At 40.2% G+C, this 27,902-nt stretch overlaps 1 long non-coding RNA gene across 1 annotated transcript; it reads left to right on the plus strand.

Moving 5' to 3' along the window:
• Nucleotides 1-12,162: 12,162 nt before the first annotated feature.
• Nucleotides 12,163-27,426, plus strand: LOC125463487 (uncharacterized). The gene is made up of 4 exons (XR_007249837.1): nt 12,163-12,263; nt 19,028-19,189; nt 24,583-24,702; nt 27,315-27,426. It is a non-coding gene; the product is annotated as an uncharacterized LOC125463487 (long non-coding RNA).
• Nucleotides 27,427-27,902: the final 476 nt, after the last annotated feature.

The following is a 27,902-nucleotide window of genomic DNA, read 5'->3' on the forward strand; positions in this document are numbered from 1 at the left end:
AGAACAGCTTTGGATGGATCCAGTTTAAAATCAAGATTAGCACGAAGGGCTGAATGGCCTTCTCTGTGTCAAGAATTCCTTTGCATTTATAGCACTCACAATTATTCTGCAAACAACTGCTTGGAATTGCATAGAAATACCATTAGTATATGCAAAAAGAGTAAATGCAAATTTTAATTGAATCCTTTAGATGTATTTAGTCTTTTGAGTAGCTCCAGCTATTCATCTGACAAGCCCTTTAATTATCAAATTCAAGACACTTAACTCATGGGAGTATATCCTCCTTACTTGACAGAAGGTCAGCATTATTTCCATCAGGAATTTTACTTTTTTTCATCTTGGCCACACCATAGAGCCCCTACAATGTGGAAACAGGTCATTTGCTCAAAGGATCCACACCGACCAAGCCTTCGAAGAGCATCCCATCCAGACCCATCCCCCTACCCTATCCCTGTTACCCTGCATTTCCCATGGCTAATACAATTAGCTTGCACATCCCTGATCACTATGGGCAATTTAGCATGGCCAACTCATCTAACATCATGTCTTTTGTGGAAGGAATTTGGAGAACCTGGCGGAAACCCATGTAGACATGGGGAAAATGTGCAAACTCCGGATAAACAGATAAACCCGGATCCTCAGTGCTGTGATGCAGCAGTACTAACCGCTGAGACACTGTGCCACCTATTTTCTGGGAGTGGTCAGCTAAATGCTAGTGAGAACCCAACAGAATCGTCATCAGCTCAACACAATTTTGCTCATAACTTGGATGAATGAGGGACCAAAACATTTTCTACTGTATTATTTTTCTGAAATAATAAACAAACCATTTTTCACTTAACTTCTCCATGGAAGCCCCTAACACTTAGCCAAAAACTCCTAATTCTTGGTACTTAACAGCCACTTGCTATTGAAGTCCACCTAGTCCTTGTACAAGCCTTATTTATAGAATCAGAGAATAGCACACCATTGCAGTTGACTACTTAATTCCTCACATCGGTGTATTTCAATGTGATGTCAAGATTACCAGCTTACCGATGCGTGCTGCATTCCCACCAATTCCACCCTCTACTATAGTAATATGGTATACAGAAGGAATAGTACAGTGTAGTTCAGAAAGTTATTGAGACCAGTAACTGCTGCAGATGGAGAATTCTAATTCTTATAAAAGACTAATAGAGATCGGAAGAAGATCTCTGCACAGCTGCCCAAGAACAAATGCACAAACAAAGGATAGCCTGACATGTAGTACGTGTGGAAGACAAAGATGCAAAATATACCAACAAAAATTGCAAGAACGAATTTTCAGCTTCTCAAGGATTTATCCAAATCTTTGACCCGAGACGAGCAAGAAAAGTAGGGCTTGCAGATTTGAATGTTATCCCTGAATGATGTTTTAAGTTAGTGGGAAAAATTAATGTTATACTGTGACTGAAGATTAAGATTGTACAACATGCCTCAACAGAAAGTGATGGCAGGTTTATTACATTTCAGCAGGTTATAATCAAAAATTGACTTAAAAATGGATACAAATTGGTTTGTGTTGGGAACATAGATCAGACTCCCATGAATTTTGATGTGCCAGAGAGTCAAATGGTGAGCAATTTTGAAGAGTAAACAAAGTTATTAATGGCAAATGGTCACAAAGAGAGTAGATTCACAATTGGGCTGGTGCATATGTCTGACAGGACAAAACCTTAGCCAGTGTTAATATTCAAGAGTAAAGCCCTCCCAAAACAGCAACTTGTCAAAAGGATGAGCTTTCTATGTTCATGCTAAAGGGCACACAGCCGAAAGTAGCGTGAAAATACGGCTGAAGAAAGTTTTGAGCTTTCATTTAGGAGGAGTGAATAAAGAAAAATTGCCTTCTTATCCGTGACATGTTCAGATTACATTTTGAAATAAAGTTTAGTGGACGTTAGTCTGCAAAGCAGTGATATAGGAGTGATTCCTGAAGATTTGTTCACCTTTTCGATGTCTCTATGAACCAGCCCCCTTGAGGACAGCAGCAGAAAATAAAGTTATGATCAGAGGAGAGAAGACAGTTATTAAGTAAGGCAGAATACGAGCTCTGATGTTAATGATCCTGTATGATTGGGTTTCAGAGTCCTGAGGTAAAAAGAGAAAAGAGATCGTCATTAAATCATTCAAAAATGTAGCATATCTAATGCATTTGATGACACAGAAGATGCTGATAGATGGAATATATGGCCATGATGACATGTTTGCTGATGAATATGTGGTAGACTATTTGCATAGTGAGATCACATGGAATTCAGGGGCAGCTAATCAATTTGATACAAAATTGTCTTGAAGGTAGAAGACACAGGTTGGTGGTGGAGGGTTGTTTTTCAGATAGGAGGCCTGTGACCAGTGACATGCCACAAGGATCAGTGCTGGGTCCATTATTTTTCATCATTGATATAAATGGTTTGGATGTGAATTGAGGAAGTACGGTTACTAAGTTTGCAGATGACATCAAAATTGACTGTGTAGTGGACAGAGAAGAAGGTTATCTGAGAGTACCTTGATCTGATACTGGGACCCTGATCAGATTGGCCAATGGACAGAGGAATGGCAGATGGAGTTTAATTTAGATAAAGATGAGATGTTGCATTTTGGAAAGGCAAATCAGGGCAGGATGTATATAGTTAATGGTAAGGTCCTGGGGAGTGTTGCTAAACAAAGGGACCTAGAGTTGCAAAAGCATGCTTCCTTAAAAGTAAATTCACAAGTAGGCAGGGGCGTGAAGGTGGCATTTGGCATGCTTACCTTCACTGGTCAGTGCATTGAGTGCAGGAGTTGGGTTATCATTTTGTACTTGTTCAAAACCTTGATTAGGTCACTTTTAGAATACTTCAATCAGCTCTGGTGTCCCTGATACAAGAAAGATATTGTTAAATTTCAAAGGGTTCCTAAAATACTTACAAGGATGTTTTCATGGTCGGATGGTTTGAGCTACAAGGACAGGCTGAATTGGCTGGAGCTTTTTCCCAGGAATGTCAGAGGCTGAAGGCTGACCTTATAGTGGTTTATAAAATCATGAGGAGAATGGATCGGGTGAATAGCCAAAGTAACTAAAGAGCATAGGTTTGAGGTGAGAGCGGAAAGATTTAAAACGGACCTTAGGGGCAACATTTTCACACAGAGGGTGGTGCTATTATGAAATGAGCTGCCAATGGCAGTGCTAGAGGCTGGTTCAATACAACATTTAAAATGTTTATGGATGCTATATGAATAGGAAGAATTTAGCGGGATATGGGTCAAATGTTTTGTTTGTGCTTTTCACAGCCTCCTCTAGATATAGCCTTCCTCCACTTATTCCACTCTCACTTCTGTTTCTCAAAAAATAAAGTGCATCCATTTCTATTCAGAATGATCTCTATAGTAACCTCTGGGTTTTTGTGCTTCTAAAGGCCTCTCGGTTGGGTCAGCCATGATTTTTAAACACAATACTGGCATAATAACACAAACAAAAGCCTAAAAGAAAACTTCTCATTCACTTTAAACTGAAACTAAAACTCTACATCTTTGACCCTTCATAAAACCCATATTAGGCAAAGTTAAAATGGTAAAACTAGATATGTTATTTGATTATGATTAATTTAATGATGCTTAAAGATTATATTATCTGTATCTGTAGAGTTTATTACTTCTGAATATAAAAAAATGGTTTACATTGTTTTTGGGGGCAGAGTTGGAGGGAAAGGCCTACATGTCACTATAAGAGAAAGGAAAAGGATGGGTTTCAGTCTTACCAAAACTCTTCCTTGTATACTCATGAAACCTCATAAATAAAGTATAAGCCTTTTGTTCATCCTATGTACTTGATGTCGAAATAGGCTGCATCGTTTGCGATGATTACCCTGAGTAGATCTGTTCTCATAATATGTGCCACGAACTCAAGAATGGCCCTAACACTGTTGTTTTGGTCCTGAATAGTACTCAAGTGTACCCCAGATTACCCTGAAGGCATAAGTTAGAAAAGTTTGACAGCAGGTGAAGCTAGCTTTTTCGCAGTACTACTATGTGTGTAGCAACATGAATGGCTTCATCACTAACAGTTTGCTGCCATCAACCTCATATGATGTTCGACCTATCACTCAAATCAGTAATGTGCTATATGAATTTCAGTCCCACTGTGTTGATATGTAGGCTATATGTTCCAAAGACTGATGGATCATATCAAACAATGAATCCCTTTAGCTTGCAATCGTAAAACTTGCAATACAGTGTCCACCATTAGATGCGATTCTGCAACTGGTCCACATTTGCAGGTGAAGAATTGCAATATACATGGATTAATTCACAGGGCCTCCTGCTTTGCAGACAGAAAGAACATATACACCTGTTTCAAGTCAAGAAAATAGGTGACAGTATTCATTGGTTCATTCCTCAGAGTGATACCCTGACTGATCAGCCAACCTGACTGGTTTAAAATTTAAAGAAAGCCTGGTAGTTAACTGTCAATCCTCATTAATGGCCACATTCTCCATGCAAAACCTCTACCATTAGAGTTCCCTTGCCAATCAATTAAAGTTCTCCTTTCATGCAGTGTAAATGTTGGTTTTCTGCTTGTTTTTTTTTGGAATTATTCTGATGTATGCTGGACAACAAAGCTTCAACAAAATAAATTCCGTTTTCAGAAATACATGTGTAAAATTAAATTTTACAAAGGTGTGTATGGTATAAGATATGAATGTGCATTTTCTGTAAAATTTACTAAGCCTCTTCATAATAATATGGAGAATACAAAGGTAAACTAATTGCGTGACAAAGCAGTCAACCTCATGGCTTAATGGTTCAAGTATTGTCAAACCACCCCAGGGATTTTGTTCACATTGGGAGAGTCCATTGCTTAATGGGAGGGCTGCCAAGTACAACCAGAAAGTTTTTGTGGGGGTGGAACCCCGCATGCAGCAGGTCCATGGCCCATTGAAGGTGTACATGGCAAGAGGATCAGGATGAAGACTTAAGGGGAAGTTGTGGCATAGGGATAGTATCACAACACCAGCCGAATGGTCTGGGGACATGGGTTCACATCCCATCATGTCAGATCATGAAATTTGAATTTGATAAAAATTTGTAGATAGAAGCTAGACAAAAGTTGAAATTGGGCTGAATTTTACCATTTTTGGCAAAATGTCAGTTCGGTCAAGTTTATGAGAGGGTTATTTGCATTAGACCTTGCTAAATCTTTTGCCACATCTTACCAAATTCACTTCATTAGTTTCCTGTGTCATACCTATGGTGACCCTTTTGCTTCCATTTTAACTTGTGTTATCCCTGGAACAACAAGCCAATCAATGGATATCCACTGAATGCATCTTGAGCACCTGTATGATTTTTAAAAATCTAGTGTGCTCTCAAATGGGCATTGACATTCTGAACCTGCCCTTGCTTGGTGACAGATATTCTGTCAGAAGAGAGGAAGATAATGTCATGATTCACTGATGGAGACCTTGTGGTCTGGAGGTTGGGGCAGGGCAGAGGTGGGGTGTCCTTTTCCTCTCAGGCTCCCCAGCAGAGGAGGTCAGTACACTAGACTCTGGAATCTTGATGTGAGGTCACCAACTGGTTCAGTACCATCTCCATAGTCTGGAGGAATGGCTAAAAGTAAGAAGGTCAATGAATGTCTCTGCGGTGACAGGGCAGGTCCAATGTTCTTCTCTGTGCTATCTCGCTCACCCTCAATCTCTGGTTCTGCACCCACCACCTAACAAGCCTCTCGCTCTGCCATTCTCACTCATGTCTTCAACATCTTTTCTCTCTTGCTTTTGTTGTCCATAATCTCCCAAACCACTAACCCTGCATGGCATCTATGTTGCCTAATCATTCATCAGGGATACCTCACCAATGTTCCTTCACCTGCACCGACATTAAATTTAAAAGCCATGCCGCTCACTTTTCTTTTCTTTATTCATTCACACAATGGGGGTTTCACTGGCTAGGCAACATTTATTGCCCATCCCTATTTACCCAGAGGGCAGTTAGGAGTCAACCACATTGTTGTGGGTCTGGAGACAAATGTAGGCCAGATCGGGTTAGTATGCAGTTTCTTTCCCTAAAGGACATTAGTGAACCCATTTCTCTCATTTCAGGAAAAGATACCTACAACAGGTTACTGACTTGCTCACCGAGCTGATAAGTTTGTTTGTGGACGTTTTGTCATCATACTAGGGAACATCTTCAGTTACCTCACATCTGGAAGTGATGCCACCCACCCCTTAATATGTTCTTCTCCATTAAGTATTTCCATTTTCCAGCATGATGGAAGGAGACAGTAAGCGCTCATTGGCCAGTGGCATCCACCCTCTGCCTCTATGTGTCAATGAGATCCTGAACATCAAACTCCACTTCCTGAGAACCCCAATTGGCTTTAACTTCCCAAGATTGCCACACAGCTCCTCTAAATGAGCCTGCACCCTGTCCCCCAACCCCCACAACTTTCACCCCAGGCCCTCAGCTAGTGGAGGACTGTAGTTGGTGTGATAATACAGTATCCTCCTGTTAAAACCAGGGACAAAAAAACTTCCTCCATCCTGCATTACCCCATTTCCTTCCATGATTTACCATATCACCACCTTGTAAATGCAATTGCTCCCCTTCACAATTGCTTCATAATTTCTCTCCAACTTCCATGCCACATGACTAGGTTTCTGAGTTTCATTCCTGCAGCAGTGAATCCTTGCACTCACCCCAGCCCCCTTAACCCTGTGTTTCTCCAGACAGTACTTACAAGCTAACAGTAGTTCACTGCATGCGCAACCTGAGCAGACAGCCCCTGGCCAGCGCCTTTATATCTCCCCAATCATGTTAGTTGTACTCACCAGGATATCTACTCTCAAGGCATGGGACTGACTGTGAACCATTCCTTGGATTGCGGAGGCATGGAGCCCAACCCAGAGCAGTCCAACTGGATGCCTGGCCATTGCAAGTCTCCTGGACTGGTGTTAGAAGTTGCCTTTGACTTACTGTGCTAGGATCCTCTGACTGACAGGTGCCTCCACAGACTTCAGTCAGTGCTTACTCCTCTAAGACTTTGAGACTTGTGTCTGCTTGTTTGCTACACATTCAGTGTGATTGCTCCAGAAGCCGTTGGCATGTGATGCAGGAATCAGGTTGCACACTGTAGTACAGTGAGATGTGCACACCCTTGACTGAGGATTGCTGACGAGCAAGCCAAGTTGCTTTATTGACTGTACTAATTAATATGATAAGACAGAGATACAGCGAACAATCCAAGTAGGTGCTAAGTGAGCAAACAAACAGCCCTGAGGTGCAGGATAATAAAATGTGAGGCTGGATGAACACAGCAGGCCAAGCAGCATCTCAGGAGCACAAAAGCTGACGTTTCGGGCCTAGACCCTTCATCAGAGAGGGGGATGGGGGGAGGGAACTGGAATAAATAGGGAGAGAGGGCGAGGCGGACCGAAGATGGAGAGTAAAGAAGATAGGTGGAGAGGGTGTAGGTGGGGAGGTAGGGAGGGGATAGGTCAGTCCAGGGAAGACGGACAGGTCAAGGAGGTGGGATGAGGTTAGTAGGTAGCTGGGGGTGCGGCTTGGGGTGGGAGGAAGGGATGGGTGAGAGGAAGAACCGGTTAGGGAGGCAGAGACAGGTTGGACTGGTTTTGGGATGCAGTGGGTTGGGGGGAAGAGCTGGGCTGGTTGTGTGGTGCAGTGGGGGGAGGGGATGAACTGGGCTGGTTTAGGGATGCAGTAGGGGAAGGGGAGATTTTGAAACTGGTGAAGTCCACATTGATACCATATGGCTGCAGGGTTCCCAGGCGGAATTTGAGTTGCTGTTCCTGCAACCTTCGGGTGGCATCATTGTGGCAGTGCAGGAGGCCCATGATGGACATGTCATCAAGAGAATGGGAGGGGGAGTGGAAATGGTTTGCGACTGGGAGGTGCAGTTGTTTGTTGCGAACTGAGCGGAGGTGTTCTGCAAAGCGGTCCCCAAGCCTCCGCTTGGTTTCCCCAATGTAGAGGAAGCCGCACCGGGTACAGTGGATGCAGTATACCACATTGGCAGATGTGCAGGTGAACCTCTGCTTAATGTGGAATGTCATCTTGGGGCCTGGGATGGGGGTGAGGGAGGAGGTGTGGGGACAAGTGTAGCATTTCCTGCGGTTGCAGGGGAAGGTGCCGGGTGTGGTGGGGTTGGAGGGCAGTGTGGAGCGAACAAGGGAGTCACGGAGAGAGTGGTCTCTCCGGAAAGCAGACAGGGGAGGGGATGGAAAAATGTCTTGGGTGGTGGGGTCGGATTGTAACATGTCCATCATGGGCCTCCTGCACTGCCACAATGATGCCACCCGAAGGTTGCAGGAACAGCAACTCATATTCCGCCTGGGAACCCTGCAGCCATATGGTATCAATGTGGACTTCACCAGTTTCAAAATCTCCCCTTCCCCTACTGCATCCCTAAACCAGCCCAGTTCATCCCCTCCCCCCACTGCACCACACAACCAGCCCAGCTCTTCCCCTCCACCCACTGCATCCCAAAACCAGTCCAACCTGTCTCTGCCTCCCTAACCGGTTCTTCCTCTCACCCATCCCTTCCTCCCACCCCAAGCCGCACCCCCAGCTACCTACTAACCTCATCCCACCTCCTTGACCTGTCCGTCTTCCCTGGACTGACCTATCCCCTCCCTACCTCCCCACCTACACCCTCTCCACCTATCTTCTTTACTCTCGATCTTCGGTCCGCCTCCCCCTCTCTCCCTATTTATTCCAGTTCCCTCCCCCCATCCCCCTCTCTGATGAAGGGTCTAGGCCCGAAACGTCAGCTTTTGTGCTCCTGAGATGCTGCTTGGCCTGCTGTGTTCATCCAGCCTCACATTTTATTATCTTGGAATCTCCAGCATCTGCAGTTCCCATTAGCCCTGAGGTGCAGCCTTGTCCAATCTGTGAGCAGGATGCCTAAGCTGTGAACAAAGTGTCCTTGCAGCAGTATTGCATTAATAGTTCCTAGTGTGTCCTGCATCATAAAGTGTCATCTGTGGCAATTAGGGCAGATACCATATGTAACAGATCTGCGAGGGAGAAGGATGAGCTTTTATTTATACATCAAAAATAGGCCTAATATAAATGGCGGTGGAGTATTTTGATTTCTTGAAAAAAGGATTAACAATTTGGAGAAATCACTATCACTCAAAATATTCCATAAGAGACTAAGAGAATTCCTTTCACACTCTTCATGTACGGATCATAAGATCATAAGAAATAGGAACAGATTAGCTGTCTCTACCCTTGTACATACTCCACCAATTAATAGGATCATGGCTAATCCAACATTCCACAAATCTACTTTCCTGCTCATACCCCAGAATTTAATAAGACAGAATGCTTTGTATGAAATAAAGATGGCATTATCAGAATTTTTAAGTGTCCTCATTATGAGAAAGAGATGCCACCTCAAGACTTTACTACATTGTAAAATAATCTCCCTTGATGTTGAGTAAGAACAGCTTTGAGGTGAAGTGAAGTTATCGGCCAGGAAATAATTAAACTATATTCAGTCTTTATTTTCTAGTTAATATTTCACTTTACTTTCCATTATAAATCATAAAATGAATGAGAATTTGGGAAGGAGATAAGCACAGTCATTTAGAGCTTATGGATTTTTTGGCACCACTCCAGGTGCTGATGATCCTCTGAAGTGGCCAATATAGAGCCTTGAGCTGAAAAGCTGGCTGAGCCTGTTTATAACATCAGACATCATAATGGTAAAGGAGTTGAAGCAAGAGTAGAAACAACCAGCACCAAACTCTTAAAAAGCCAGCTTTTCAGCCCTCAAATGACTGCTCATGCTCATGAAAGAGGCCGCACAAGATTGTGGCAGTTAATGATTCAACTTATGCCCTTCTTGAACAGTTCTTTAGGAGTAAATATGGTGTTGATTTCAAACACTATCAAAAGGAAATTCACTATTTCATGTTCGTTACACCGGAGAGCATGCGTGACCTGTTCCTCATTCCCATCCTGCAATGTGCTGTGCACTCCATTGAGATCACTCCACACACTCACTGAAAGGGGTGCGCGGTACCCAAATATATTCCTCCTGGAAAATTGCAGCTCATTAGTAATTGAATCCTATAGCTTTTGGTTCAGTACTTCTAAGCAAAACAAAAGAATGGGAATCAACAATTAGGGCCAAAATTGTGTGCATAATCCAGACGTTCAAACCGTTTATTCTTATCAGCACTCATTTATCCCTTGATTTCACCCACTGAACAAAATATATCCCAAGAAGTGCATCTGCTGAAGCAGTCCAAGCATGGGAAGGTATAAAAATGTGGAACTATAACATCCAATTAGCTCGAGGGTATGATACATTGTGACAATATTATGGTCTCTTTCCATTATACAATGGAAACAGTTGAAAGGGAAATGGTGCATGTGTAAGAATTTCAATTTATAACAGTTAAATGTGTAAAATGGAATGAAATTATTTTTGATTGCAACAAGTTTCAAGAACAATCTGTTTAGGAATACTGGAAGACAATATATTGGAATCAGTAGAAGTTATAATCCTGTTTCTATGCATAATTACTTTCACCTTTCATCCAGTATTCCTTGTTTCATAGACTGTAAAATTACTGGAAAGGAAATTAAGCAGTGAAATACTTGTTCTTTTCCCCTCTTATTTCAAAAATCTTATTAATTTTTTGAAGAAGTTTATATTTTGTTGCTGCACTTAAAGGACTTAATAAATTAGAAAAAGAAAAGCAAAAAATATTTTCACACTCCATATATCATAATCATATTCATTTTCTGAAGGCATGTATGTCAAACCAAGGTCATATAAGCTTGGAAAGGATCACAAGCAAAACTGAATTTCTCCACTGACATAGGAAATCTCCAAAGTAAAAGGAAAAATATTTTACCAAATAAACACCATTAGACAATCAATGGAATGAATTAATTTTTCAAATGGACCACTTAGCCAAACACAAAGAATTATCTGACTGCCTTTACTGTGAGGAATCTTTATACTTTTATTATTTTGTAGTATTAAAACAATTTACAGTGTCATTGTATTATCATAGATTCAAAACTAAGTAAAATTAACCACAATAAAATTCATTAATAATTCCTTCTTAGACATGAAATTCAGCCTCCTCTTGCTTGACTTTCCTTTCATTTGGCCATAATCCCCCAAATTGCCCATAGGAAAAAACTCAGAGTAACATGCATTAGTCTAATTTGCATAGATGTTCTTATAACCTAAATCAGCAGCACCATTCCTGTCAACTTATTAAAATATTGTACCTGTGCAGTAATACATTAATCTGACATGTTATTCGTATCCTACTTCACTAATAATGTAGCTGTAATAAGCCTTATTGGCAGAAATAATCAAAGCCCCAGGCTCCAGGCAATGATACAAACCTGCACAGCTAATTGGGTTTTGTCGGGAAAATGAACTTGCCTTGCAGCCTGCCACCAACATTCACATTTCATATAACAGAGAGTTATGTTTCGCTTCAAATCGCTGCACTATGCATTACAAAACAAGAAAAAAAAATCAGCCGTGATGTGTTCAGAATTAACTGGACCTCTTGTATTGTGACTGCTTTTTCTTCTTCCCTTGATCTGCTTCAGCAAGTTACTTCCTCTGCATTGATAGAAATTATTCGCTCACCATCCTCACAGGCTAGATCGATACAACACCTTTGTGAGAACTGCAAAACGTTCAAGATGTTTAGAGTGAAGGGTCACAATGAGTTATTTTGATTATGAGCACTTGACTCTCTTTAAAAGATTTACTTGAACAGAGTGCACATTCAAACATGGGAGAAAAATATCTAGGTTTGATGAACGACAGATGCTCTTTTCTGGCTGTTTATTTATATATTTGCTACATTTGAAAAAAATGTTGGTGAATCATCTGCATTTTTCTGGGAAACTGTGTAGAATGAGTTAGTGGAAGACTATGATTGAATCAACCAGCCTAGGACCTAAATGGTTTAAGGTATGGTTGCCAATTGGGTAAAGGGTGTTTGTAGGGAGGGCGTGGGTGTGGCATTGGTGAGGGACAGGTGGCCAGAAATTGAAGGACGACAGAGTTCTCAAAGGGCAGTAGGTCTGTATGATCAGCCAGCCATTGCTCCACCCACCCACTCTGCCTGCATACACCTGAATTAGTGCTGTGATTAGTGATTGTTGAAGGACATATTGACAGATACGCTCGCAATCAGTTTGAAAATGCAATGGTTACACAGAGACAAACATTCTCACTCTTCATGAGTGTTGCTAAGGTAGGATTGAGGAATTTCTTACGCCAGGAAATTAAATTTTAGCAATTGAGTTGAAGAGTAAAATGTAAAATATCTAAAAAGTAAAATTCCCTTTTCTTTATATATGGGTTACTTATTGCTACTCATTTGCAGTTAAAGTATCTATATGTATTGCATACATATTCCCCATGTATATGTATATATGTACATACATACATACATATATCCCTTTTGTAGACCTTCTCTTTAACAATGTTCTAGAAAAACGATTAAATATTCTTCTGTAATAAACACAGCGTTGTAAATAAGGCCTTATTAATACGGCAATCAGTTCAACATCCATGTTCTGGTAGACAGGTTCACACACTGTTTCTGCAGGTATATTTATTAATAAACTTTGCTCCTCTAAAACATAAGCCAGTTAATAAATAAATGTTCAATTTCTGCTCATAATATGCTGAAAAGCCTGGCTGGCTAAAACCCTGTTATGTGCTGAAATGTCTCAAGAGGATTTTCTCACGTCTCTCCAATGGAGTTTGAGAGTGCAGCAATCACCACCCAATGAATTTCAATTAAATTAAATTAAAAAGGAAAGCAAATGAAATTCGAGGGGAAAGTCTCCATTATTGATAGGCAGCAGATGTGGCCAAGTTATACTTTACCAATCATTGCTATCAACCTTGTCAAACTTTCACCAATATTAGAAAGTAGCTGCAACTTAACCTCAGGGCACTCAAAAGCTCTTCACAGTCAATGAATTACATTGAGACAGGAGCCTCTTTTAGCTTTGCAGGCAAACAGGGGAAGGGATTTATGTCCGAGGACCCACAATCCTCAATGACTGGAATGATCCATTAATTTGTTTATGGTGGCGGTGATTGAGAGATGAATGAGAGATCCCCCGCCCCTGTTCTTCTTCAAAGAAAACGTAGTTTTACATTCATCCTAGCAAGTAGTTGGGAGCATGATTTAATGCCTAATCTGAAACTGGTATCCTCTTGTGAAGCATTTTCCATAGTTATGGACCACCTTACTTTGTGTCAAAGTATTAGTAGAATGTGGGGTTGAATCCATTATCTTTTACCCTAATCAAATATGAGAGTAACACAAATAAGCCAAAAGACATTCCGATTCATAAAAACCAAAAGAACTGCAGATGCTGTAAATCAGGTACAAAAACAAAGTTGCTGGAAAAGCTCAGCAGGTCTGGCAGCATCTGTGAAACAAAAAAAAGAGGTAATGTTTCGGGTACGGTGACCCTTCCTCAGAATAGAACTTCTGTTCTGAGGAAGGGTCACCGGACCTGAAACATTAATTCTGTTTATTCCTTCACAGATGCTGCCAGACCTGCTGAGGTTTTCCAGCAACTTTGTTTTTGTTCCTGTCATTCAGTTCATATTTAGTTCTCAAATTTAACTATGGTACCTGTGGAAAAATGTTTGTATTTTTATGTTTTCATTGCTGTTGGTTTTCCCTTTGTTTAAGGTATAGGAGGGTAAGAATATTTATCTGGCATTGCTTCACCTCCTTTGATATTCCTATCCAACCAGTTTTGAAGGTTTCAGTTGATCTGGCCTTTTGGAGTGTGAGTTCCACAATCTGCGTTAAAACATGCTTCCTGATTTGCCACACAAAAGAAAGGAAATTACAAACTAGAGTAGGAGAATACACAAAAAATGGCCTTCCACACTGAGGCCTCCAAGTGAAAAACACACAGTCAATAAAATCAAGGAAGTTGTAAATATACTGAATTGACTTCAGTTGATTCACAGTCATAGAGCTGTACAGCAAAGAAACAGATGCTTTGGTCCAACTTGTCCATGCCAACCAGATGTCCTAAATTAATCTAGTCCCATTTGTCAGCATTTGACCCATATCCCTCTAAACCCTTCCGATTCACATTTCCAACCTTTTAAATGTTGTAATTGTACCAGTCTCCACCACTTCCTCTGGCAGCTCTTTCCATACATGCATCACCTTCTGCAGGAAAGCGTTGCCTCTTAAGTCCCTGTCGAATCTTATCCCTCTCTCCTCTCGTTTTGGACTCCCCCACCCCAAGAAAAAGCCTTGGCTTTTCACCTGATCTATGCCCCTCATGATTTTACAAAACTTTATAAAGTTGCCTCACAGCCTCCAATGCTTCAGGGAAAATAGCCCCAGCCGATTCAGCCTCTCACTATAGCACAAATCCTCCAACCCCAGCAACATCCTTGTAAATCTTTTCAGAACCAGATTTTAACTTTGTATAATGATATAGAGGACTTTGGACCAATGGGACCATACAGAATAAGTTAAGCAGTACAATCCCTGACAAATTTAAGTATTCCTACATCATCCATTTTATGTTCCTCTAGTTCTCATCCAGCACTGTAAAAGACTCTCGCTCTGATTCACACATAATTACACTTTTAGTCTGTCAACTGTTCAGATTTTGGTTCTTGATTTATCATTTCAACACATCCCTCATCTTCATCTGGGTCAAATAGCCTAACCCTAAACAAACAAATAATTTATCACTATTAATTTAAAACATGCACACTGCATTTTAGTGCTCGTTTTCTCACTCGATCATAACTCATTTCTTCAACAATTTAGATTAGGTTTGAAATTAGTACTGTTTCAATAGCAGTCACAGCTACAGTCCATACATTATCAGGACAAGTCTAACTGAGAAACTTCACCACCCAGTACACAAAGCAACATTCAATATAGGCCCAACGTGTCTTCTCCTAGTAGAAATTTTGATAATATCTATAGAATTACTTCCAGTGAATAAAATAATCAACTTAAAGAAGTCCAGAGACCCTCTCGGGGCAAATTAACTTCCCATTCCTTATCGTTCCTGTCAGAATGGCTATAGACTATTTCAATCTATGTCCTTGACTAAGCTAAGAATTTGCTTGCATCACTTCCTTCTCTAATGAGCTACGGTCCACTCTGATACTCCCCATAATTGGTGTCTCATTGAGTACAATTATGAAAAGGAAATTATGGTCATGCAAAACTGGCTTAAAACTACAGAAGAAAATGGAGATAAAATATTTTAAAGGAATAGTTGAGAAAAAATGTTTTGTATTTTTGGATCTATGGTGCACTGAACTTGTTTACATTAAAAAAAGTGATCAATACTGATTTTTCCAAAACAGTCTATGAAGCAAATTAGGATTATTGAATGAGCTAATTTTAACCTCTTATTATCAACAATTCAGAATATTTTAGTATTATTTACTTTACCATGCCTGGCCTTGCTACAAAGCAGCCTACATTTCAGTTACATTGTGCACCATTGGTAATAGTATTACATTCAGCTGCATCAATGATCTCACAGTATTAGCAAGAAAAATGTCACCATTGCCAGGGATAAGACATAGCCCACAGAGTTAATACCTATTGCGTAAAATCACAATGACACCAATTCTAGTTCAACGAATAAGAGGTATCCTTCCAACAAAATGGTTATTATTAGATCAGATTAGATTTCATTATCATGTGTAACTGAGTACAGGAGTTGCTCCTCTCCAACACCATGTTAGAAACAATAGTTAGAATTAAAAACAAGGACTAAAATTAAAGAAACAGAAACAAAAGAAAAAGAAAATGTGCAAATAACTCTCACTACCACTGCCTTCATGAGTCCTGAGCCACGTTCACAATTGTTGCCTGTGCTGGACTCACCCGTGCCGCAGTGCTGCCACCTCTTCACAACCGCTGATGCCACCACCTCGAGTCCTGTGCCTTGTCGCTACCTGTGCAGGAGCCACCAATGTTGAGATTGCCATGCTTTGGCAGCACCACTCCCGGCTGAGATCACCACACCAAAGCCGCCACCATCTTGGACACAGTTGAAGTATCAAAGTCCCCAACCTTCCTGAAGAGATGTAAGCAAGTAACCCTTTGAACCAGAGTTGACGTCAGAGCCACCATCAATGTTGGTGCTACCGCCACCACAGTGAGTCCAGTGCTGGGCCCACCAACATCAAAGTTGTCGTGGTCTAGTACCATCTCTTGCCATTGGGCCCACACTTGCATCTGTCGCTGTTGCAGCAGAGCTCCTGCAGGGCACAAGGTAAGAGAGGACTGTAGAGAAAAATAGAAAGGAGAAAAGAAGAAAAGGGAAATGTACAAAATAAGCAGCGGATAAGCAGGAGCCCGAACACTGCCCCTCTGTTGCTGCCATCTTGAATGCCCTAGGTGCAAAGTGCTGACATGACTACTCTAAGGATATTAAATGCAAACTTGATTCTGTCCTCACCTTAATGCCCAACAATATACTTTCCTGAGGAGATAACTGGTTAACAAACAAAAACAGACAACCTTTTACCACCTCCCTAAATCAAGGGTATTCAGTCAAATTCATATCAGCTAACTCCTCTTACAGCAAGCATTGAGACTATGTAATACTAACTTGCTACACCAAACAGTGTCTTTGTCAATGGGTCAAAACTGGAAGCCACAGTTTAAATTTTATAGTGACATTGTTGATTTCATTCCACTTTAGAAAATGCAGTTATTATTTATCTTCTTGATTCAAGGTATAATCTTGGCATATTTAGGAAGATGACAGGCCATGTAAAAAATCTTAAATGTTTTATTACATGTTTTTCAGCAAAGTTTGGGTATCAAATGACTAAAATGCTTTTAAATCACTTTAATTACAGAACTTCGTATAGCATGTTGATTCACAATTGTTTCTTTATAAACACCGTATTTAGGTTACTTGGTAGTCATTACTTCCCTTTAAGATTTCAATCTTGATGTAAAATGCTCAAAAACATATTCGAAGTCAGCATTATAGAATGACATATTAATCTTTTGCCTCCATAACCAGAGTGACTGAAGACTATTCATTCTATAAAAAATGTACCAAGCTATTTCTGAGATCAAATGGCACAGTACATAAAGGCAAGTGATTTGTTCTAAGTTGTTGCTGTTACTGCTGTCTACTTGAGTGGCAATGAGTTCCACACCTATAAGTATTAGAAACACTTGAAATGCATAATGGACAACTGTTTGAAAATTAATTTTAAACACAAACATTTAATGAACAGCATTAATTGGGACAGCTTAGTATCAGCTTAAGTTTCACGGGAACATTTTACTCTTTGCAAGATTGCGGTTTCACAAACATAACACAGCAAAGCGTTCCACCAGTGCCTTGTGTCAACAGGCGAGACTAACTACCTCACAGAGCTTGTTTCTGTCAAGTTAGAAACTATTGTTCTCAAAGTTGACTGCTATGAATCTTTCACACTAATCAGTGAAAAACTAATTCAATATCAGTGGAAAGATGTTCTGTGCATAATGGATTGAGGATAATCTGTAGCCAATTCTGCTTCAACATCTTTGCCTCATCTTGGATAAAGCTACCAGGATCAGGATCAATCAGACTTTTATAAAGCAGATAAGAGTATTTGCTGGTTGATGTTGAGCAGTTCTGGCTGCTCCACCTCCCACCAACTCCCCTGGTGCTGGCTTGAGTGAAACAGATCCTAACATTGCTACTGATTAGACTCTAAACACCCAACCCCATCTCGGGAGGGCAGCTCTGTAGCCTTTAAGGATACAGTCTTGCGAGAGACAGCTTCATTAAAGATGAAATCTGACACAACAGTCGTCTCCATGACGCCAACTGATCTGTAAATCAAATCCCATCAGTCCCCGTCTCATAGGAGATTTTGGATTTATTTAGATTAAATGGATTAGGTAAAGCCCTGGAATGGTTGAAAGTAGGTGATATGTTCATTTAAAGTCAGAGTCAATAATCCTTGCAGTAAAATGGTACAGGTGACAGAGAAAGAGAGACAGCATTTGCAGTGGGTCCTTTCACCCTCTTGAAATGTAATGTCTGAACAGAATGTTCACCCAATCTGAAGTCAACTGTAAGTTCTGTGTGGTGGGGACAAGTCTTTAATTCTTAATTTGATAATATGATTCTGACTTTAAAAAAATCCCATTGTGATTTAACAAATTTAGCGTTATATTTTCACTTGAAGTCAATGCCTAAAGCAGTCACCCTAAATTTCTCCACTAATCTCTTCTTGAATTTTCATTTAAATTGACTATCAGTGGTATCTTAAACTTTTAAATCTATTTTGAAGAGTCCTGCCTGTGATTTTTAATTTTAAAAAATTGCATTCACAGAATGATGGTGTCGCCAGCTGGGCCAGCATTAATTGCTCACCCCTAATTGCCCAGAGGGCAGTTAAGAGCCATACACATTGCTGTGAATCCAGAGTCACATCTAGGCCAGACCAGATAAGGATGATAGTTTCCTTCCCTAAAGGACATGCTTGAGCCAGATGTTTTTTTGTCCAACAATTGGCAATGGATTCATGATCATCATTAGACTCCTAAATCCAAATTTTTATTGAATTCAAGTTCCACCATCTGCCATGACAGGATTCAAATCCAGGTCCCAAGAACAGAACCTGGGTCTCTGGATTAATAGTCAAGCAATAATGCCACGAAGCCATTACCTTCCCATTACCTGTTCCAGTACAACCTGGAAGACAGGTGAATTAATGGAATTTATTAGATACTTCAGGCTAGCTATTGCATGTGATTTAAACAACATGTTGACACTAATGCCTTGCGTAGTGAGCATGGGTGCTAGTGATTTGACAAATCAACAGAAGCAAGAAGGAACATGCTTACAATGCTTTCAAATTGAAGTAACATCCCACGATATTTCACAAACATTTATAAAGAGAAATAGATGTTAATTCAGGGAATGTGCACTCAGAATGGTGAAGCCAAACACTTGGTGAAAATGTCGGGTTGTGAAGTTTTTAGAAATTAGAAAGAAGTGGAGCGCAGAGCGAGACGGAAACAGGAACTTACAAATAGAAGAATGGAAGCTGTTCTGCCATTGCAAGAGTCAAGAGAAGGAGAGAAGAAGAAAATAACGCAGTGAGGAGTTTTCAGGAGGAACTTCATTGTAAATTGGGGTAAGAATTATCGATGACAGCTAATATTTTGTGATTAATGTATTGGAAGTTGGTAAGGATCAGGGTAACCCATGAACAAATTTTGTGTAAAATATATAGAACATAGAACATAGAACATTACAGCACAGTACAGGCCCTTCGGCCCTCGATGTTGTGCCGACCTGTCATACCAATCTCAAGACCATCTAACCTACACTATTCCATGTACGTCCATATGCTTATACAATGATGACTTAAATGTACCTAAAGTTGGCGAATCTACTACCGTTGCAGGCAAAGCGTTCCATTCCCTTACTACTCTCTGAGTAAAGAAACTACCTCTGACATCTGTCCTATATCTATCACCCGTCAATTTAAAGCTATGCCCCCTTGTGCTCGCCGTCACCATCCTAGGAAAAGGGTTCTCCCTATCCACCCTATCTAACCCTCTGATTATTTTATATGGTTCTATTAAGTCACCTCTCAACCTTCTTCTCTCCAATGAAAACAGCCTCAAGTCCCTCAGCCTTTCCTCGTAAGACCTTCCCTCCATACCAGGCAACATCCTAGTAAATCTCCTCTGCACCCTTTCCAAAGCTTCCACATCCTTCTTATAATGCGGTGACCAGAACTGTACACAATACTCCAAGTGCGGCTGCATCAGAGTTTTGTACAGCTTCACCATAACCTCTTGGTTCCGGAACTCGATCCCTCTATTAATAAAAGCTAAAACACTGTATGCCTTCTTAACAGCCCTGTCAACTTGGGTGGCAACTTTCAAGGATCTGTGTACATCGACACCGAGATCTCTCTGCTCATCTACACTACTAAGAATCTTATCATTAGCCCTGTACTTTGCCTTCTGGTTATTCCTACCAAAGTGCATCACCTCACATTTGTCTGCATTAAACTCCATTTGCACCTCTCAGCCCAGCTCTGCAGCTTATCTATGTCTCTCTGCAACCTACAGCATCCTTCATCACTATCCACAACTCCTCTGACCTTAGTGTCGTCTGCAAATTTACTAACCCATCCTTCTACGCCCTCATCCAGGTCATTTATAAAAATGCCAAACAGCAGTTGACCCAACACCGACCCTTGCGGTACACGACTGGTAACTGGTCTCCAGGATGAACATTTCCCATCAACTACCACCCTCTGTCTTCTTTCAGCAAGCCAATTTCCGATCCAAACTGCTATATCTCCCACAATTCCATTCCTCCGCATTTTGTACAATAGCCTATTGTGGGGAACCTTATCGAACGCCTTGCTGAAATCCATATACACCACATCAACCGGTTTACTCTCATCTACCTGTTTGGTCACCTTCTCAAAGAACTCAATAAGGTTTGTGAGGCACGACCTTCCCTTCACAAAACCGTGCTGACTATCCCTAATCAATTTATTCTTTTCTAGATGATTATAAATCCTATCCCTTATAACCTTTTCCAACACTTTACCAACATCTGAGGTAAGGCTCTCTGGTCTATAATTACCAGGGTTGTCTCTACTCCCCTTCTTGAAAAGGGGAACCACATTTGCTAACCTCCAGTCATCTGGCCCTATTCTTGTAGACAATGACGAGTTAAAGATCAATGCCAAAGGATCGGCAATCTCCTCCCTGGCTTCCCAGAGGATCCTAGGATAAATCCCATCCGGCCCAGGAGACTTATCTATCTTCACCCTCTGAAGGATTTCTAATACCTCTTCCTTGTGAACCTCAATCCCACCTAGTCTAGTAGCCTGTATCTCAGTATTCTCCTCGACAACATTGTCGTTTTCTAGAGTGAATACTGTTGAAAAATATTCATTTAGCGCTTCCTCTATCTCATCTGACTGCACACACAACTTACCACTACTATCCTTGATTGGGCCTAATCTTACTCTCGTCATTCTTTTATTCCTTAAATACCTATAGAAAGCCTTAGGGTTTACCCTGATCCTATCCGCCAACAACTTCTCATGTCTCCTCCTGGCTCTTCTGAGCTCTCTCTTTAGGTCTTTCCTGGCTACCTCAGAGCCCTCAAGTGCCCTAACTGAGCCTTCACATCTCATCCTAACATAAGCCTTCTTCTTCCTCTTGAGCAGAGATTCCACCTCCTTCGTAAACCACGGCTCCTGCACTCTACAGCTTTCTCCCTGCCTGACAGGTACATACTTATCTAGGGCACACAGGAGCTTTTCCTTGAATAAACTCCACATTTCTAATGTGCCCATCCCCTGCAGTTTCCTTCCCCATCCTATGCTCCCTAAATCTTGCCTAATCTCATCGTAATTGCCTTTCCCCCAGCTATAACTCTTGCCCAGTGGTATACACCTATCCCTTTCCATCACTAAGTTAAACATAACAGAATTGTGATCGCTATCACCAAAGTGCTCACCTACTTCCAAATCTAACACCTGGCCAGGCTCATTATCCAGTACCAAATCTAATGTGGCTTTGCCCCTTGTTGGCCTATCTATATACTGTGTCAGGAAGCCCTCCTGCACACACTGTACAAAAACTGACCCATCTATAGCACTCGAACTATAGTGTTCCCAGTCAATATTTGGAAAGTTGAAGTCCCCCATGACAACTAGCCTGTCTCTCTCACTCCAATCGAGAATCATCTTTGCCATCCGTTCCTCTACATTTCCGGAACTATTCGAAGGCCTATAGAAAACTCCCAACAGGGTGACCTCTCCTTTCCTGTTTCTAACCTCAGCCCATACTAACTCAGTTGACAAGTCCCCAAACATCCTTTCTGCAACTGTAATACTGTCCTTAATATACAATACATATAACAAAGATTTTGAATAATTGGATGATGTAGTATAGGAGATCAACAAGGAGAATATTAGAGTACTCATGTTTTCAAGTGATAAAGGTAACTGTAAAGGTTTCAGCAGTTTTAGTGTGAGAGGAGTTGAGCTGAAGATAGAGGCTAAAGACAATGTTGTGTAATTGAAATTAAATGCTCCTCCCAATGGAGAGGTTTGTGGTTGAAGCACCAACACAGATATCAAGGTTAGGAATGTTTTAATACAATGAAACAGAGCATCATGAAGACAGATGGAATTAAATGCACTGGTAATCAGCAAGTAAGGGTATTATTTCAGCTTCTCCAATATTAATTCGTAGATATTGTGAGTCAATCAAGACTTGTTCTTAAGAAAACAATCTAAAAGCACTGAGGGATTGAATAAAAAAGGAAACAAGGTACAGCATATGTAATGGTTTTAGTAAATTGAATGAAGACCAGGGGAGAAGTGATATATGAGCACAATCGAAGAAAATCCAACATGGAGATGTGAGAGAAAGCCTTTGGGCAAGTGATGATCTGGTGCTACCTTTGGTCCCTTGTTTCCTGTATACTGATGTATAAGCAAGGATGGTCAGTATATCTATGTATCTTTAAGTGAAATGCTCATGACAATATCACTATATTTTAACGTGTAATCTGAGGGCTTAACAGGCGTCATGCTTCAGCCTGCCTTGGATCACTTGAAGAGTGACGTAATAATGGATACATGCTCCTCGGTTGTAACCTAATAATTTAGTGTTAGCTGAGACACAGATGTGACTGTGAATGCAATGTTTTATTCTAATAGTTAGCTGTAATAAACATCTATTGGATTCTTCAATACACAATGTCATCCAGATTTTTCATGGCATGAAAGATAATATAGGCATTGTCACATCAAGAAATACCCTTCTATTGGCAGACTCACATCATCGTTCCTCTTACGATTTGAGGCATTCTGTCCCTGGAACTAAGATGAGATACTTTGCCAACAATATAATCTAGCAATTACATAAACCTGAATATCGCAGGCTGCATGGTCTTGCTTGTATTCCTATTCCAGATTTGCCCATGCCAAAGCATTCATTTCATAGTAATCCACAACTCAATGGGGAAAATGCAATACAGGGTCAAAAGTGCTGCTACATCAAATGCACTGTGGTTTTTACATATCAGAGCATTAAAATATAATCTAAGCAACACAGTCTTGGTACATGACACATAAAATGTTTCCTCTTCATTTATAGTCTTTGAAGATTTTTTTTGTGTCCAATACAAGTAGCATAACATTCAAAGAATGGGCCCCTACTGCAGCATAGCTCAAAAAGAAAAGGAAATTGGATGGGTACTTGAAGAAATTAAACCTGAGGACTGTGGATAACAAGACAAGGAGTGGGATTGCTCTGTAGTGAGCCAACATCAAATTGATTAGCCTATTGGCCTCCTCAATCTTCAAGAAGTCACAGTTATAACGATTATCATTAGAATAATTATTTGGGTTAAATTAGTGGCAGAAATGAAGGGGGAATGAAATGGAAAGGTTGAAAACAACAGAAATAGCTGAAAGGGAATATAAAGGTCATCTTTCATAATGCATCAGAGGAAATACTCTGTAAGAATGCATCTTCTTCTCTTTGCTGATTAAACTCCATGCAGAAGAGGGCATAGTCCAGAAGAAAATTCAAGCCCTCATAAACACAGTCTTTTATAATATACCTGAATTGAAGGGAACATCCTTCTTGTAATAACTTTCTCATTTTAAATAACTCAAATCCATTCATGCTAAATCTCTACCAAGTGGAAAAAGAATCAAATGATACATCTGATAATATAATCTATAAACATGCATGTTAAATCAAAAATGAAACAAATCTAAAATACAACAGAATTTTATGATCTTACACTTAAATTTTACATTCTCAGTCAGAAGAATTATAAAGTTCATTACCTGTTCTTATAACCTGTATATGGATTAGCCTCTTAAACATAAACCTAATAGGTGATATTAAGACTATCACTTGGAATAGCTATATTTCACTTCTGCATCAACAGAAGCAGTGGTAACAGATTGTCCTTGGACTAATACTTCCTGCTCCACTTCTTTTTGATCTTTAAAGACCAAAAGCTGTTTGATGGAATGTTATCATGTGTATTTGATCATCAACAAATCATCAAACCCCTATGGTGTGGAAACAGTCCCTTCGGCCCAACAAGTCCGCACTAACACTCAGAGCATCCCACCCAGGCACAAATAACCCACCTAATCTACACTATGGGGCAATTTAGCATGGCCAATCCACCTAGCCTGCACATCTTCAGACTGTGGGAGGAAACCGGAGCACACAGAGGAAACCCACACAGACACGCGGAGAATGACACAGAGGGTCTGAAAATGTCTAATTGATTATTGTGGTAAAACTTGCAAAATTTACCTGGAAGGTATGAAAGAAGAAATAAAGTTATTCTTTGTGAATAATAATAGGACAGGTGCAATGTATTTTGAGTCATCATAAAGAGTCTATTTCAGCGGGACATGTGATCAATTCAAAAAGACAATTCAATCCTAATAATTATATTATAACTGTCAGGTGAATGATGAATTGAATTGTAAAAACTCTTCTTTTCATCCAGAGGCTGACCTGGACATCTGAGAAACAGAAGATGGAGAGAGGAAGGAAAGTTGAAATAAAATTTTATACAGAAAGGGAAGATGTTGATGTTTATTCGGGTCAGAATGTATGATGTATACAGGTATGCCAGAAGTTATGTACATAAAAACACACAGGGCCCCATTTTATGTAGGCAAAAGAATTTTTCATAGACATTGTACTTTTTCCAAAAACAAAAAGCATCATGGACACAGTCAAATTCTGCTGCATCTTCCCGGTATCACCATGACCAGTCAGAATCTACCAGTCAGCAATCTCTGTTTAAAAAGGATGTCTCTTGTTTCAAACTTGTTTTCTTTTTCCATCCAAGTTGAAACAGTTTGAGTGTGATTCCCAATAAAAACAAACATCCTGGAAATACACAGCAGGTCAGGCAGTATCCGTGAGGAGAATTCAAGTTCAGACATCACGTTAAAATGGCTGTTACCTCTGTTTTTCTCTATGGAAGCTGCATGAGCTGCTGAGTAATTCAAGTATATTTCCTTCTGTTTCAGATTTCCAGAAAATGTAGCATTTTGTTTCATTATGACCACACTTCTATCGGATTCTTGAACTCATTGACTTCTAGACTGACATACCATTAACCTCACAAATTGGGGATCTCAAAGATTCTGTTTTGCAATATAGTACAAGCAGACAAAGATATGAACTAAAGCTGAAGTAAATCATTCAGCCCCTGGAGCTGCCCTACTTTTCAATAAGATGTAAGCTCTGGATGGGTTAATGAGGCAATGGTATCCAATATATGTCAAGAACAATAGCCCTTCAGTAATACCAATTTTCCTCACCAAAGCAGTAGGTCTAGCAAAACTTGCAAGCACCAACAGACCTATACATATCCCAGAGCATGCAAGTTGTGATTTTGAGGATTTTGGTTGATGTAAAATGGGTGACTGGAGGTGATAGAGAGAGAGCAAGAGCCTGCTTGCTACAATGCTGCTAACTATGATAGTCTCAGAGCCAATTACACCGTAAGAGTTCCATCAAACTGATGTCTTCTATGTATAGGAAAGGTCTTAAATATATTGCCTGTTTTAAATTCAACACACGTTGCAGGAAAATCCAATGCTTTAATGAACTTTGCTCCTAGAGGAATGATTGATCAAGCAATTGATATTTTCTATAGGATGGACATCGTGTGATTACATGGCTAGGAATCAACCTGTCTTGTGACATAAGGGTGTAGGTATTATCTGCAATGTCCAGGCAGGTCTGCCTGAATCAGTAAAAGTGGAAACTGAGGAAACAATAATATTATGAGACAACAAGGTGTAGAATTGGATGAACACAGCAAGCCAAACAGCATCAGAGGAGCAGAAAAGCTGATGTTTCAGATCTGGACACTTCTTCAGAAATGGGAGAAGGGGAGGGGATTCTGAAATAAATATGGAGCAAGGGGGAGGTGGATAGAAGATGAATAAAGGATAAGATAGGTGGAGAGGAGACAGACAGGTCAAGGAGGTGAGGTTGGAGCCAGTAAAGGTGAGTGTAGGTGGGGAGTTAGGGAGGGGATAGGTCAGTCCAGGGAGGATGGGCAGGTCAAGGAGGTGTGATGAGGCTAGTAGGTAGGATATGGGGGTGAGGCTTGAGATGGGAGAGTGGATACGTAGGAGAACAGGTTAGAGAGGTGGGTATGAGCTGGGCTGGTTTTGGGACTCAGTTGGGGGAGTGGAGATTTTGAAGCTTGTGAAGTCCACATTGATAACAATGGGCTGCAGGGTTCCCAAGCCCACCGCTGAAACAATATTATTACTGCAGGAGCTGTACATATTTTTCTATTCACTCATGATCAGTTATTCTTTCTCCAAATCAAAAAGTACTATTGAAACTCCTTGAAAAACTCCCCTCTGTCTGCTTTGCTGAAAGTAGCAGTCGCTGTAGGTGTGGTTTAGGGCAAGAATCTTAAAATAATACTTTAGCATTGCTAAGCAAAAAATTAAATGAAGCATAAAGGTATATCAGAAGTAAAATAAATGTAAATCTGCCAAACAACAGTTGGTAAAATATTATACACATTGAAGAAATCAAGTTTTAAAGGTCAGATTACACAGAATGCGTTGCATAGTTTTACAAGTGCAAGAAATTATTGACAGAGTGATCTTGTCCTAAATCTCAAAACTCAGCACAGGATCAATCATTCATGGGTATAATGCCATTCATGCTGCACTGCATTCCATCTATATAAAAGCTTTTGAATATTTTTATAACAAATTTGAATTGTTGAGGATCAGGCGCATAAAGCTGCCTGATTCTGCAGAACATGTTCTTACCTGCCGAGATTTTCTGCTAGGAAGGTAACTGCATAACATTGACCTTCATATTTTAAGCTTTGGAGCAGTTCTACAGTCATTAAATAGAAGATTGCTTGAAAAATTACAGGTGTAGTTTTCGGTTAGGAGCTAGAATGAAAGACATTTTGTTCAATCAACCTCAATAACTGACAGTAATCTTCACTGAAACATTTAGAGGAAAGGCAAAAGGCAACACTATCAGTACCTTTAAAGCTGCCATCATTACTTCATACTAATCAAGGAACAGGACGTTCTGGTCAAACTAGCCTATTCTAGCTTGTTTCATTCACTCACCCCCACTCCATGTTCAGGGAATGTCTTGGGAATATATGAAACAAAAGTACTTTGTTCATTTTTGCAGATATTTCTTAGTTATTTTTCTTTTCTTTGAAACTTTTTTAAGGTACTTTTTTTTGATGACCTATTTATTGAAGGCCATGCTCCTGAATCAACTCCACAGCATAAGCCTCTGCTTCGTTGATTTAGCACAGGTGAAATGGACCCGAAATTGTCAGCTGTGAAAGGAACTGTGTACTTTAAAATGTATTTGTATGTTTCAGTCATTTCCCTTGAGATTGAAATCTAATTTGGCTGGTAGATCATGCGTTGCTTTGTCAAATACATATTAGAATAATAAACTTCACATTGACGTTTGATACATACTTTTCAGTGTACAAATGTATGGTCTCTCCGTTGGTTTCTGCACGCTGACATGAACTTCTGTGATAGTCCTATTCATCAATAGCTATCTAAAGAACAAGGATAACAGAGGCAAAACTTCAGCGCCACTTCTGTTTTATTCACTTTGACGCTGAAGGTATGGTTGGCTGAAGTGCATTATTACTCTTTACCTGCGAGATGGTGTCTGATTTTTTTTTCCTGAATCACTGAGCAATTTGATAGAAGTGATTTATAATAATAATTTGGAGGATGATTTGGAATAAACCATATTAGTGAAATCCCATGTAGGTCAGGCTAAACAAGAAAAACA

Source organism: Stegostoma tigrinum, chromosome 22, assembly GCF_030684315.1.
Source record: "Stegostoma tigrinum isolate sSteTig4 chromosome 22, sSteTig4.hap1, whole genome shotgun sequence".
In the NCBI taxonomy this organism is placed as follows: domain Eukaryota; kingdom Metazoa; phylum Chordata; class Chondrichthyes; order Orectolobiformes; family Stegostomatidae; genus Stegostoma; species Stegostoma tigrinum.